Source organism: Hesperophylax consimilis, chromosome 15, assembly GCF_061612785.1.
Source record: "Hesperophylax consimilis isolate HC1 chromosome 15, BYU_Hcon_1.0, whole genome shotgun sequence".
NCBI lineage: Eukaryota > Metazoa > Arthropoda > Insecta > Trichoptera > Limnephilidae > Hesperophylax > Hesperophylax consimilis.
In genome coordinates, this window is record NC_142850.1 from 8654696 (window position 1) to 8671904 (window position 17209).

Consider the following 17209-nt stretch of genomic DNA (forward strand, 5'->3'; position numbering starts at 1 on the left):
TGTTTACTGCTTATGTACGACGAATGTATCGCCAAATATTGGTTCAAGAACCAGATCGTGCTTTCCAAAGAATATTTTGGCGTTTTCATTCGTCGGAACCCATCCAAGAGTACCAACTAAACACTGTAACCTATGGTGTCTCCTCCGCCCCATTTTTAGCCTGTCGTACTTTCAAACAGTTGACCAAATATGAAGGTTATGATTTACTGCTAGCGCGTCGTGTGCTAACTTCGGATATTTACATAGATGACATCGTCACCGGTTGTAACAGCTTGGAACAAGCTCAACAAACGAAAACCGAAGTTATCGAGATGTTCAAACGAGGTCAATTCGAATTGCGGAAGTGGGCTAGTAACAAACCAGAATTACTCGCCGATCTGCCTCCGGAATACTGCCTCAATGACTTGGTGTCCATGGATGTTGATAACTCTCACATTCTCAAGGTATTGGGATTAAAGTGGGAGCCACGACATGATACATTTTCATTCGAAGTCCTGTGCCTCGATCGCGAGTGCACTAAACGCACTATCCTCAGTGAAGTCGCTCGGGTTTTTGACCCTCTCGTTTTTCTATGCCCTTTGACGTTTTTCGCCAAATCCCTAGTACCAAAGTTGTGGGTTCTAAAGGTTGGGTGGGATGACACCCCCCCTGTTAAAATTGTTCGTCAATGGGATCGTTATACTAAACAATTACCGCTCTTGAAGTCGTTCAAAATCCCTCGATGGGTGTCATTCCCTCACATGAAGTCGTGTCAACTTCATGGCTTCTCAGATAGTTTGGAACTTGGATATGGCGCGGTAGTTTACTTGCGAATCATGGATGTTAACGATAAAGTTCAAATATATTTGGTTTGCGCCAAGTCTCGAGTCACCCCCACAAAAAAGATTTCATTGCCTCGCCTTGAACTGTGTGCGGCAGTTCTTCTAGCAGATCTATTAAAATTCGTCAAAGATTTATACGTACCATTGCTTCCGATCTCCAATACCTTTGCGTGGTCGGATTCAACCATCGTGCTCGCCTGGTTACGTTCTCTTTCGTGTCGCTGGAAGACTTTCGTGGCTAACCGTGTCAGTCACATTCAAGATGCCCTCAAAGGGACTTCAATCAATCGTCAATCTTCAGCCGATCTGATCGATAACACGTTATGGTGGGCGGGGCCTTCGTGGCTGATCCAGTCATCCGATTCTTGGCCGTTGTTCGATGGCAATTTCGACGAAATTGAACTTCACTCTGAGGAACGAGTTCGATCTTTATTTGTCCAACAGGACGAAAATCTGGTGGACCTATTACTAGTTAAATTTTCTTCGATTCGGAAGATCCAACGCATTCTCGGTTACTGTCTTAGATTCATATACAACCTACAGAATAAAGAATCTCGTCGTTTGTATCTTCCATTAAACCGTGCCGAAATTCACACTTCACTTTTGACAGTAGTTAAACGCACTCAACATGTACATTTTAATGATGATATCACACGCTTGAAAGAGGGCAACCTTATGTCGAAACAAATGCGGAAGCTTAATCCCTTCATTGACGACCACGGTGTGCTCAGGGTGGGTGGCAGGTTATCTCAATCTGGGCTCGAATTCGAGTATAAACATCCTGCCCTATTTCCTCGCGAATTTAAGCTTACTTCTCTTGTGATAGACGCTCTACATCGAGAACATTGTCATCCAGGCCCCGACGGCGTTGTTCGTATCGCTACGGTTCGTACATCGAATGGTTCTCTTCTCACGAGACCATTAACCAAATTATGTCCATTGCCTAGTCAATGTGACTAATCATCTTCGCTTCCGCGGCGCATTCTTTCTTATCATTATTATTATTAATATATATATTTTTCTTTTTCTTCTCTCTTTTCACTGTTTCTTCGTTCACGCAACGTTCCACAGCATTGCCCGTTTTGTTTCTAAATTTTCTTTAAAATACACGTTGTTGTATTTTGGTGGGCGGAATGTTCCGTAACGCCAATTGCTTTTGACAGGCCGTGTACTAACCAATCGTATCGTCAGAATTTGAACTGTGTAGTTTAAGTTCGCACAAGTCAGCTAAAACGACGGAAAGCCGTGAGCCGAGCCAGTTGCACAAAAACGGTTCGTTCTGTCACATATCGATCCCCAGTTGTGTTATCGGAATAATCATAATACGTATTTATTATCGCAATTTAATCTAAAATAACGAGTGATAACGAACGACAATCCCGTTTCAGTGTTGACAGATGAGGCTTATGCAGATTTCACCATCATTTCACCGGTTAGTTGATTGTGAAGTAACTTTACGCATTGTGTTTCCGCATTCGCCTGTCAAAGCCATATAATTAATTTATACTCTATCTGTGTGGAATAGCCCTGTAAAGGGCGGCTATTCCAACCCCTGTTCGTTTTTCGAACACCCAGTGTTAGTGAAGGTATTCCTAGTATTCGCTTCACGAACATCTTTAGACTGAGCGTTCGTTCTGTCGGCAGAAAAATAATTCGATAACCCATGATCCTGGCGCCATTTTTACTCTTACTGCTTATTTTGATTAATGAAAAAAATGGAGAAGTTACGACAAATGTATCAGATTTACAATAACCTTAAAAAACCTACTAGGATATCTCGGTAGATATATAAACTATATAGGAAATAGGATTCCTCAGCTTCATTTCATCAACATATTTTGTCTGATCTATTGCTTAGTGACAATATGATATGGAAAACAGTAAGGGTCTATTTCACAACCTCTTAGTAAGCTGTTCTTTAATGCTACTCGTAGAATACCAGTTATTCTACGAGTAGCTCTAATGAACAGTTTGCTATATAATAATAGTATCTAAAACAAATACATAATGTCAGTCACATTAATAAAATATTTTAAGTGTCTTTACTTTTTTGGGGTTATTTTGAATTTCCTTATCTATGATTGTTATTTTTTTCACTTTGCGTATGATCAAATAAATATTAATTCTAGGTAAAAAGTGATTTAAAAATACTAGGTAGGTAGGTAGGTGAAATAAAAAACCAAAGTAATATCTAAGCTAAATATAAGTTTTAATTCTCATTATTGTTTGGATTAAAACTTAAAAATTGTAAGTCTGAGGGCTTAATTGCGAGAAAAGACAGAATAAAGGCAACATTTTTTCACAAATTGATTCGTTTATTTTCAAAAGTTTCTCCCTAAATAGCTGAAAAAACTCTGAATTTCTTTAAAGTCCAGATAAGTCAGGAGAGAGGCAGTTAGTGAACAAAGGGGATCTAAGACGCTTCATTTATTCTACGGGGAACTCCAAAGTGAGGGGAAGAAGTAAAGATAAGTTGCGATTCAAAACATTTTCTAAAAGAAATAAAAAATTTCGTGGATTTCATTTTAAGGATAAAACATACGTTCTTATGATGATTACAGTATTCTAATAATGATTATGATAAAAAATAACATCTCCAGTGCAATTTTGTGGTAAAATTTATATTATCTTCAAATGTGTAATTATTTAATTGTTTACTGTGTTAATAATTGTCTTATTTCTTATTAATCACATACGTATATGCATAATTACATTTTTATTATTTTTTACATGTTCTATTGATAAATATGGCAGCTTGAATCCATCAATTCGTGATGACTTGATACTTTATGTCACCTCATTATAATATTACATTCCCTTGTGTAGTATTTGTCTATTGGTTTCGTACTTTTTTGGTAGGATAATAATCGTTGCATGTTCTTGTATTATGTTTGTGAATGTCCATGATGTATATAACTTTGTCTGAAAGGTATTTTTGTAATAGGCCGTTTTTGTAATTGTTTTATGTATAAATATCATTGCGTTCAATGTCAGCATCTGTTTCACTGTTAACATAAATATTATTATTTTTTAATGATAAAATAATTTTTAAAAGAAAAGTTTTTTATGCTTAGCACAAAGGATAAGAAATGAAAGGATCCTTTCCTACAAAAATAAATTTGTTTGTTTACAGGTGAAAAAAATAAATAAACAGTAATTGTCGATTGAAGTACTTGATTTAATTCTTAGATTTCTAAAAATGAATGATCGCATAAAAATAATTTGGAAGGGGGTATGGGTACCACCGCCCCGGGAATCATTAATTGACGATTCGCTACGTTTGGTGACTTAACGGTAGTACCCAGGTTATGGGGTAAGGATTGTCTAGGTCTTAGCGGCGGATGCTTCTGCCTGGTTGAGGGAGATCTTTTACCTCTCTCTACCCATCGCCTTGAAGCGCAGTGGAAGGGATGAATTGAAACGTCCGTCACTTCTAGATACTCTGACCACCAAATGCATACCCAACCCTCACATCCTTTTCCTTCCCAGATCTTTTTCTCCTTTGTTTCCTTAAAAAACTCCACTTCCCGAATCCCCAAAGCATAAAAATAATTTCCCTCGGGCCTCCCGTCTGGAGCTAATTTAATAAAAAGCTTGAATTGGAATACATCAAAATGTTGAAACATAACAAGTGGCAGTAAAAAATCTGTTGTTTCACACGTTTGTTTATTGATTACAATTGTTCTTTGTTTCAGCTATTATTAAGATACTTAAAACGTAACAATCAACATGACAACCAGACTGACCAGACTGTTTATAATCTTTTCAAATTCAACCCTGAAATCTTCCGACCCAATATCAAATGCAAAGACCATTACGCCACAAAGTTTGTCACATATCACATTATTACCGAACACCATAAAAAGGATTAAATTTGATCACCAAAGTCCCCAAGAAAACAAATACAAAAAACTTTGACATGCATAATATAGTTTATAATTTTTACGCGCGGTACTTAAAGTTCGTGAGGATGGCTATAAAACAATTCCCGCTCGTTAAGGTAGACAGCGGGTGAACAACTTTTCTCTACTGAATAAAATATCTTTGTTTAAAGCAACAAATTATTTTTTATTGCCTGTTAAACACGGGCCCCAACAAAGTTACTTCCGCGGTCCTCTCTCCCCCTGCTCTGCGGTGAAACTTTCTCAATTAGGGAAGTCGTTATTTTTATTGGGTAATTTACTAATCGCTATTCGTCTGAGGCAACCCGGGCACTGTTCTCCACACTCTACGTTCTATACTTTCTAATCTGGTTGCTGTCGGCTGTACTTACTGATGACACACGAGTAGTTTAAACTGCAAAATACACAGAAGTCCGGGAGGGCTAGAGCTTTCCTGTAAAGTTCAGTAAAGTACACTTTTTTTTCATGCAATGTTCAGTGCATGAGCATTTAAGCTGTACGTATGTATAATTAATTTTCAGTTACCGTTCTTTACGGGGGGACAATGGAGACAATTCCCAGTTGATATCTTGAATCCGAACTGAAATAAAAATTAGTATGTACCCTAAAACCGCGCATGCGGACTTGTATGTGGATTTCAAAGAAATCTGAAATCTTCCGAAGCCCCCATGAGTCAAATTATTAAACAGCTTGATTAGTCCGGTAAAAATCTTGCAAGATATTTCGACATTTTTATTATATTTAATCAATTTTGTAATAAGGTCCTATGGAGATTTAAATTTATTTTATGTTTGGGCAGCTTATTACATACGTGACTTGCTCATGAACATTTTTTATTGAGAAATTTCATATATTCTTCGTGTAGTGATATTTCAGTTCACGTAAAAAATGTCGGTCCCCCACAATGCTCGAGCCGCCACATTTTTCATTAAAATAACCAGTTGATATTTACTACTATTTTTTTAAAATTTGACTGATGGTTCTCATTCTCGTCTAATCTACAAGTTCAAGGACAGATCAAGGTTTTGTGAAGTGGAGTGCAATGGGGACTGAGCTAAACAAGTGATAGAAGCAGACATCAATGCTTTTCGCGTGACAAGTCGTATCAATTGCAATATCCCGTTGCCATATCTAACTATTAACTATCCAGATCTAGTTATTAAACAACGTAATTTCAAGCAACACGTTGCAACGATTTGATTCCCTATACATTGCCCTATAATGGAAGAATAAAGGACTACTTGAATTACTTTAACCAGTGATTCCTGACATTATTTTGAATAAAAAATGTTAATGTAAGTCTCCGGTAACGATAATCATGTATTATTTTCAACAAAAATCAATAATGGCATTGCCAAAAATCAGCTAGGGTCGATGTGAGGTGTTTCGGGGTTGCTTGACTGAGTGACTAGTGACGACATGAACAAATTTTTACTATATAGGGTGTCCGAAGGTAAAGTGCTCAAATTACGGCAGTTGATTCTGATGATGGTAGAAGTAAAAAATATAAATAACTTTTTTTGAAATTCCATTGTTTTTATCCACAAAAATATTTTTCCATATAAGAATATTTATTATTGTATACAAATAATTCAACTTTTTAAACTTGTATTATCACGTAGATCTATACTCTGCTTAAGAGGCTAAACGTCACAAAGTTCATAAAACTGGGTCCCTGCTGAGCTCAAGACCGATAGGAAGAAGGAGCCTGGGAAGGCCAAGGTTAAGATGGAGCGACAACGTCCTCAAAGATTTGTCTGCCTTGGAGCTTCGAAACTGGAGAGAGCTGGCGCGGGACCGAGATGAGTGGAGGAAGACTCTCGAAAAAAAAATAAAAGACTGTTGACTCAGACCTATGACGTTTTATTGACACTCCGCACACTCGTTATAATCTCCCAGGTGACGCGTCAGGACTGCCAACATAGCAATACATATCAGAGGCCAAGACCCACCAGGGGTTGTAGAGCCAAAAGTGATGATGATGATGATGATTATCACGTAGAACCGCCTTTCAACGTAATTGTACTTCACACCCGGACACCCTGTATCTCTAACAAGGAGCATACGACTTTATTCTTCTCTGTACTTCTATTGCAAAATAAGCATGTATTATCAGATGAATTAATATCCTTAAAATGATCGATTTCAGGAAAATATAAAATATTTATCAAAAGACGATTTTAAGAATTCTGAGCACAATGCTTTTTTTCAAATTCATGAAAATAATAATATTACATAATGCTTTTAATGCCGGCTCAATATAAGAATAAAATGAACCTTGACATATTTCTGTAATCCGATGTATTCTACGGTGTATTATTATTTAATGTATCAGTTTATTGTAGACGCAATAAATCTTGTAAAAAACGAGAATGGTAAACATGTTTCTCATCGAGGAATCCTGGAAAAACCTCGCTTCTCGTTATTGTAAAGAGCGTGACGGAAATTTTGAAGCAATTTTATTTTATGTTTTGCAGAGGATGTATTAGCCTTATTATGTTTTTTATTATAAAAGGAAAATTGCGAAATCTGACAAAAAAAGTAATTTGTGGAAAAACGAGGTATTACAATTCAAATTCACAATTCGGGAGGTGGGTTTTGGTACCATCGCCCCGGGAACCATTTATTGGATAAAAAAAACCCCTGGCAAAGGTCACTTCAAGTGGTTCGCTACGTTTGGTCATTTGGTAGGGGCCCTAGTTCATCGGGTGAGGTGTGTTTTGGATGTGCTTGCCCACCATCTGCGTGGCGTACCAGATCAGGAGAGGCTGGTGGGGTTAGACCCTTTGACCTCTAGAACTGGTCTTTCGACCCATCGCCTTGCGCCGCAGCGGCAGCGATATATTTATACGTCACTCCTGGTCACACACTGATTCCTAGATTCCTGCACAACACTCTTACCTATTATATTCCTAAAACTTCCTTTCCTTTTAAAATACTCTCCACACAGCATCCCCAAAGTTGACATAGACCCTGAAAAAACTATTATCATGGCCTCCTATGAAGGGTTAATAAAGTAAAGAAAAATCTATTTAAGTACGTTATCGCTATGTTTCGCAGAGTGTGGAGTTCTTTTGCAATGCACTAATGCAAATATGCAATCTTGTATGTAATTCAATATCATGATTAAATGCCTTTAAATTTGAAATGTAGAACTTAGAATGCAGATTCAAAAAGTTTCGCAAGTTTCAAGACTTCTGTTGCATCCGAAACTGCTTACAAATAATTTAAACGAGACGAAATGAATTGGTGTTTGCTGGAATTGGGTGATAGTATATGTAGAAAAATGAAAGACCAATCACTTCCCATTGTATCTTTGCGAAATAGCACACAACACAATGACAATATAGTGAGTTCCACCGCGATTCTTCCAGGTAGTTGTCGCCACAACAAAACGAATAAGTACTTAAAAAATGTTATGCACTTACCGAAACAATACACTTACAGCTAGCTTCTAAGGTAGTCCCAATCCTTCTTCTGTTTTCAAAACAAATGCACTCAAATTTGCACTTTGTTCTTGCTTTTTTCCAAATTTCAAATACTTTTCCAACAAGGTAGGGGATAGATAGGAACTGAATACATGACATTCCAGTAGGAGCTAAGCATTTTCTTAATTTCAAAACCAAACAAGGCTAAAGCTAAACTTTTAGGAACTTTTTTGTTTTTTTTTTGTTTGTTTAAATAGGTACTCTAATCCTAATACACATGTATTATAAAAATAAAGAATTTTTAGAATAAATCTATGACACATTAACGTAATTTAAATTTAAATTTATTCGTGTTTTCATCTTTGGTTTCTTCTAGCAATTCGCCAAATATCTTCATTGCTCCGTACATCAACGACTTTTCACTCTAGTTTTTTTTCTGAATGGAAGTCTTATTTCATTTATTTTCCTTCGTGTCATGTGTGTGTATGTACTGAATGTTTTGATTTTTTGATAGATATTCAATTGATGTGTGCCAATAATTGTTTTGCAGGTTAAAAATATGTATTACAGTAAATATATAATTTGTTACAACAGTCTATTTTTCATCAGTATAATTATCGTAGCTCTTTTTTGAAGTTTTGTCATTTATTTAATTAGCCACGTTCTTCCCATTTTTCAGGATTTTTGTTTATTGTTTTATGTTTTGTGAAAAAGTTAGTTTGATTAAGACTGTTATTATCTAAGGACTTTTATGTGAAACCGCACAAGATTTTCAACTGCTCCAAACAGTGTCGAGCCAGTGAGACAATGTCATCCCCAATTGGGGTATGTTGTAAGGCTGAAGGTAGTGGGGAGGGTAACAAGATGAGGAAGTGGAAGGTGAGAATTATCTGACTATTGATCTCGTCAACAAACAACGCCAAAGCCATTTCAAGCAAAGTTTCAATTTTGAATGGTTGTCTTCTACCAGGGCTATAATGAGAGTATCTTTAATTCTGGAACGTCCCTCAAATATACCGTACCGTGGGTATTCTACGAAAAAGCATTAAATTAAAATCTTGCTGATTTGACATAAGACCCTTTAGTAATCGCCCAGTGATGATTTGAAAGAAAAATATATAAATACGAATGTTAAGACCCTGTAGTAATCGCCCAATGATGATTTGAAAGAGAAATATATAAATATGAATGTTAAGACCCTGTTGTAATCGCCCAGTGATGATTTGAAAGATAAATATATAAATACGAATGTTAAAGGAAGTGCGATAAAATTAAAAATTATTAAGCGAAAATATTTAATAAAACATTACTCTTTAGTTGCATTTAAAGATATCCTGTGTTTTTTTCATACCAATAACATATTAAATAACAAAACATAGCGTGTTTATAATAATAACAAGGTTCATTCATGTGACATTATTTTAAAAAACAACATATATTTTTTGAAAATTCAAAGCTTAAAGAGATATAGAGAAATGTTTTATAAATCGGTAGAAATTGGGAATGCGTAGGCTTAGTGATGCAGTCATGTTGTAATGTGGGCTCTCTTTATCTACAAAAACGCACTATAACATATCTATAGTACTTTTCGAGATATTATCTGAAATAAGAGAGATTTTTTATTTATCTATGTATATCTTTGGTATTATAAATCTTTGTGTTTGAACATGGTTTGGAGTTAGTTTCTGGCTGACTAAAAATTATAATTATTTGCAAAAATGGGGCCAGGAGCAGCAAAAATATGGAAAAATGGCTAGAAAACCAAATGAAAATCTTACCATTCATAAATCTTAATTTCTTTATTATTATTTATTTCAATATTTTATAATAATCCATACTAGAAATCCATCCCAACATGCTAGGCCCTGCGGGCGTCACATGGTTGGGCTTCGCCCAGTTTAAGTGATTCTAACAACAGTTAACCTATAATAACCCAACCTAACCTAACCTAACCTATAATTTAATTATACATATAAGTATAAATATTTTTTTAAATCGTAAGTGCAAAGAGTTGTTGTTCATTGTCATTAAGTTGAATCAAATGTTTGTTTTCTTTTTAAATGCGTATTAAAGCGGTAGTTTGGCAGTTTGAATAGAGGAAATTTTACGTATTTGTTGTGGATTATTTCAAATGAAATATTCGCTATTATGCCGCCAGAGGTGCGCTCTGTCGGCCAATAGGGAAACTACTCCAGTGGCAGGTAAAGGAAGGATTGACATTTAACCTTAGGCTATGCGGAATTTATCCGAAACTTAAGATTTGAATTCGACCAATCAGAGGGCCGAAACCGACCAGACGTTAACGTAATAATACTATCAGATTGTTTGGCTTCGGTTGCTTCCTTAGTGTACATTTTTAAAATGTCCGCTCAGAAGATTCTCATTTCCGAGCACAAACTGCCTGCTGTTTTATATAATGTTTTAGTTTTAATAATCTTGTTTTGTCCTGTCCTTCTGTTATTGTAATTCTAAGTTTTGTCATCACTTTGAACAAACAGTATATTTTTTGTAATAATATAAGATCTGTATTGGGTAAGGCACGCTGTAGGAATAATTTTAAGAACATGACCACTTATACTGAAATACCTTTTTTAAGTTTGTTATAGTTAAACGCGCTTGAAGTGAAATGACACTAAACTACGCTTTTTAAATGCCATATTATTATTCTTATTATTTAATGGTCTCCCTGGATCAATTTCTTCCGATCCAGGCCCCAACGCAGTAAGTGGGTAGACGAATCAGCCGTTAAGAGAAAAACGTCATCCATGAAACCGGGCACCCCTGCTAAGTCACCAAACGCAACAAACAACTTGGAGTGACCTATGGCAGAGGTGAAAGTTATCCAATAAATGGTTCGCGTAAGTTCTATAATTTTTGCATAAATCGTGGAAGCATCAGTAAACAATAAAACTATTTATTATTCAGTATTTGTCACGATAGTGACTTCAATTCACTTTAAAAAGTTAATGTTACTAAAATTTTCAAATCCGATTATCTCAAAATTAGTATTTTTTACTTAATGCTTTTTCGCAGAAAGCACACGATATATAATTTTAAATTAATAATTTGTGTAATAGCATAAATTTGTCAAATTTTAATTTACTTGCGATTATTAAGGTAATTATAATAAGAAACATGGACAGTTTCCTCCCCAGGTACTGAAGTCAACCACGCTAACAATTGAGCCAAATCTCGATTGGGTAAAACTGACATTTATTTCATATATTATAACTGCTCCAAAGTTTATAAAAATGCGTATCAAAGAGATGATTGAAAAGCTTGAAAGATAGAAACGCCTGCCTTAATTCCTATCAATTATATAGAATCGTAATTGGGTGGGTGTTGCAATGTTCGTTATTATTTGATGATCTTTCGAAAAATAGCTCCAACTCGCGTGGGTCGAATTTTTTTGGTACACATGTAGAATATTTAATATTTTACGTAGAATATAACATTTTCTTTGATAACTACAATTTGCTCTGCTGCCTAAAAATATAAAGGCAATTTTTTTATCGTTTTTTTTAGAATTCCAAAAGTTTGAAAAAGAAAAATATTTTACATCAAAATAGCTTTTATGCATAATCTGTAGCATACCATTAAGTTTTCTGTTCATTTCACATATTATATAGGAATTTAAGTCAACCCACGCTATTAAAAAAATATTTTTTTCACCCCACAAAAATTCTCTACGATTTCCACATTGATGGCGCATAACCTCTCCGAATATATGAGAACCGCTTTACGTTTTATTTTTATTGTTTAATATTGATCAATCCCTTCACTCATGGGTACATTGACCCCCAGATTCCTACTCACCCCTCATACCTTTTTCTTTTCAGAACTTACTCTCCTTCTTTCATAAGAAGACCGTCCACACAACATCCCCAAAGATGACATAGTCCCTGAGGATAAGCCTCACAAAACTAACAATATTCGGAGATTAGGATCTCATTGGGTAAAAGAAATGGTAATGTTAAGTGTTGCTTTCATGTTTTAAGGTGTGAATTTTAAATGTCGTGTGTACGAACGATGCCGTACAAAATATCCGTTAAAAATATTAATCGAATGATTCATATATATGGTCACACTTTTTTTAGTTTTGTATCCAAGTAGGCAACAACTGTTCTTTGTAACACCGTAGTCATACTGTGAATTTTGATAAATGGAAGAAGTAGAACTCTTACACGAAGATAAATAGTAAGTTTTAAATGTTTTTGATATGATAGTTAAATAATGCATGGATAAAACCACTCTCAATATTTTACCTTCTGATTTGTAATATATTTCACAAGCGCAATTCTGAAATTATGTTGTAGGTATCTACATATTTTTCTTTCTAATCGTAGGAAATTTAACAAATAATAGAACATCCCATTAAGTATATTAGCTTTCTCCATAAACACATCTAAAAGCTCACGCCAAGTATTAGATACCGTTTTGAAGTAAGCCGGGCTTTTGCATTCAGCTGAGAGACGGTTAATGCGGAGTTGATGAATGAATTGAACACAGTGAATAACAGTTAGGGACTTTAAAGCTGCGTGGAAGGTTATATCTTGGATTATATAACTGCGAGGAATTAGGATAGTATGATAATACATAAAGGGGGGAAGTTTCACTTAAAAGTATGTTTTAACAGTCGATCTTTTCTTCGTATTTTATAAACTTATATTTCAATGCTCTCTTCCAGAAGTCTTTTATGAGAATAATCTCTTCATTTCAAAGCTATTGTTAACCAGTGCATATTGGAAATAATGTGGCAAGCTAATAATAATTGGATGACTTGTATAGCGCCGTTTTTGTGCAAAATCACCTCAAGAGCACTGTAATAGTATATATTATTAGTGTATAGTATAATAGTCGCAATGATCTGGAAGGGTCAGATGGAAAATGCCATGCAATTTTCGTGACCCCAGAATTCACGGTTGGAATTCTTTTGCTGTGTTTAATAAAGAAACTTTATGTTAGAGACATACATGTATGAAATAATAGATCGTAAATTAAAGTTTCTACTGAATAAATTTACATTGATCAACAATAAATAGATCAGACAGCCAAAGCGGTGGAAATCAAGTAATTGCAATTATAAGATGCACATATAAAACCTTTACAATAACTCAAAATTATATCATCAAAGTTCTGTATAGTTGGAAAAGAACATTTTCAACGGATGAGTTATACAAAGAATCTCAATTATTCTGTCTCGGTAAACTATTTATTTTGCAAACTATAAAATACATCTTTAAAAACAAAAATAAATTCGAAATAAATGAAAACAAAATTATCATTAGAAATAATAATGTATTTTATACTCCTCAAACAAACACAAAACAAATGCAAACACACTGCAGTTTCATTGGACCTCGTACTTTCAATCTTTTACCGAAAAATATTCAAGTGATTACTAAACTTCCTTATTATTTAAAAGAGTTAAAATTATGGCTTTTTGATACAGCAGTTGAAACTTTTTTTATTTAATTTGGATCAATTTATGTTTCTCATAAAACATTCACCATATATTACACTAAAACTTCACTATACACAATTGTAAACACTTTTTATACAAACCGCTTAGACAAAATATAATCTTGTTTTGGTTTTATATGTTCACAGTTTGTTTATTTCTAGGTACAATAATATAATAACTTAAATATTTTAGCCACGCACAGGCTCCGCCTTAGTGGGTTCCCATTATTCGTATTGATATATAATATTGTATGTAGTTAATGTAAAAATTGGGAAAAATAAAGGAATTAAAAAAATTATATATATATAAAATAATAATTTGTTAAATCTTTTGATTAAGTAGTAGAGTTTACAAAGTTAATTTTTATTTAAATCAATACATTTTTCTTTGATGCTTATCACGTAATACATATTGATTAAAATCATTTGAATCCTTTAACATATTTTCAGAATATATTGTACCACCCCTGGTTTTGCTTAGGGATATTAATATATCTACCCTATTGTAGAATGAACTACAGTCCGTAGCAAATTGTTTTAAAGGTTAGAGTTTATTGGAGATAAATATCAAAGTTAAAACCATTGTTACAAAGCAAGTTTATTTTTAGATACTACGCAGGATAACATTTAACTTTTTTCAGTCCTGTACGAATTTTAATCTAATATTAATCCTTAAAAATGAATTACAGCCATTCATAAGAGTATAAAAAATCATTACGTGGGTTTTAATAGCAGGTATAGCATCAGGATGCTGAAAGGTCTTGTTTGATGAGAGTGGTAATTTTATCAGGTCCTAAACAAACGGCTTAGCTAGGAAAAGTCATAAAGACAAAAATATAATTCTGTCAGAAAGCTCATAGAAAATGTGACTTTTTTTAACCGTTTGACTCATTTATCATTTTCTCGTTTCTTTGTTTCGTCACTTCGGTTAAGTAGTTGGGACAATTAGACTTGAGCGGGATTAGTAGGGGGTTTTCTGTCGAGTCTTCTGTTTTGTGTAAATAATATTATTGTTATTCGTCTGTTGGCAGCCCGCGTCACGGGTGACGTGGATAAGTATATTATAATGCGGAGTTCGGAACAGCGTGACAGTCGCTCATATTTCAAGAAGGTAATTTTTGAATTTAACTAAGTTTTAACGAATTTTAACAAAATAATCTTGAAATCGAGCCCAACGTTATAAACGGATCTCATGTAAACGAATCGATTCATTGTCAATTTTATCATTCATGTAAATGAATCGATTCATTGTCAATTTTGTCATTTTATGTAAATGAATCGATTCATAGTCAATTTTGTCATTTCATGTAAATGAGTCGATTCATTGTCATTTTTGTCATTTTATTTAAATGAACCGATTCATTGTCAATTTTGTCATTTAATGTAAATGAATCGATTCATTGTCAATTTTGTCATTTCATGTAAATTAATAAATTCACTGTCAATTTTGTCATTTCATTTAAATGAATCGATTTACTGTCAGTTATTTCATGTAAATGAAACGATTCGTAATTTATTTTGCATTTATGTATATATTTTCATGTTTATTTTGTACATTGGTAGTTTTGGTGTATTTTTCACCCGTCGTGCAATGGATGCCCTTGATACTAGGGCTAGTTAACTACATTAAATTTGATATTTCTGGTGGTAATATTTCAAATAGATTATTAAATATATGTCATATCAATTAACCTATTTATGTAACTACAGAAAACATTGTCTTGGAACTTTCCTGGGAAAACGAAAACAATATCTGATTTAATCAATATTCTAGTGATTGAAATAATCTCTGGAGGAATAGGAAAATGGACTTTCTCAAAATTATAGAAAATAATTGATTTCGAATACCAACATGCCATACTACCTCTTAAATTTAGACCACCTATGGGCTAAAAATCCGGAGGTCGCGTCAAAAACAAATGTATGTGTTTATATTGTAGTATATTTTCGACACGTTCCAGAGTGGTAGATAAGCATCGCCCTTGTGAAAGACCACCATTCTGAACCGAAACGTTGCTTGAAATTGCTATAGCCTTATTTAGTAACCAGATCTGAGTAGCTAGGCACATCACCACCTTTCACTTTGCCATCTTCTTCACCTCACTCTACCATCTGCTTTCTCCTTTACCATTTACAACATCAAATTTGGGAATGCCATAGACTCACTGGCTCCAGCTGGTTAGGAGCAGTTGGTACTCACACAAAGAAAAAAAATGTCTTCCCAAAGGTTGCGAATGGTTGGGAGGCTGAAATGTCGTAGGTTTAATATTCAGATTTGATCACTAAACAAAGAGAGAAATATATAATCCCAAGGGTCCTCGGTTCGCGTCCCAGATGTGACCGTATCTTTTTCTGATTTTTCTGTTTCAGATTTTCGTTTAATCGCTGATATTGTCTTCAATAATTAAATATTAAAATTTGAGGTTTTACTCAATAAAGTTGTTCCAAAAAATAGAAAAAAGAAAACTTTTAATTTACAATTGTGTGAATCGACTTATCACCGCACTACCAAAATTATCAAAAATGCACATTTGTTAAGGAAATAAAAAAACTAAACATTTTATTATACTAAAGCGACCAATGGTCAATGGTCATCCGATTAAATATATGATCGTCTAAGAAACGTATAAAAAAACACTCTTTGAACCTTTTACCCTTGGTCCAGAATGTAAAATACACGCCCTGGGAGAGATCATTTTTAAAAGGCCGAAATCATGCATTTAATGGCCTTTGCAAATTTTAAGCTTTTTGTACCAGAAGGTAACAAACACGTACGATCCGAAGGGGGTCAATAGGCCCCCCTTACAATCGCGAAATGACTGTGTCTCTTGTATTCCTTTTGCACTTTCTAGTAACTCTGTATATAGTATTGAAAGATATACGAAATCGAGCGTATCTTAAATACGTATTATTGTAGCCCTTTCCTGTATAATGCACCATTTACGACCATTTTGATTTCGGCAAGAAAAAGTAGTAGCGATCCCAAGGGAAGCGAGAGTAATTTCGTTAGAATTCATTAATCTTTAAAAAAAGTTACGGGATTTATTTTGTAAGTTCAAATTGATTGCCAAAAAGTTTTTCGGGGAATACCAAAACTATACTATAAAATATGTTTGTGATGTAAACACGACTTAGATATCGCACAAAACTCATTTGAGATAAATACAACACTCCCTTTGGTTGGGTATTTAAATATCTAATCTATTTGTAACCCCTTCTTAACTTTAATCATATCAACTTTAACTTCTCAATCTTCCTAACTTCCTTTTGATTTTTTTGGTCTCCTATCACATCGGAAGTTGGCTATCACCAGTACAATATTCACCCGGCGGTATGTAGCCAAACTCTCTAATGTCTTTTGCCTTGAATTGAATCAGCAGTAGGTACATACTCTTGACAATGAGAATTTTGATTGATTTATATTCACATAATAAAATTGACGTACTACAAAGAATTACTATTTGTATTATATATCAACTACACACTTTTATATATAACATAAAATAATTTTGAAGAAGTAATGCTTAAAATATAATACAATATATATGTGTTTAACGATAAAAAACTAAAAACTAAATGTTATAAAAAGTAAATA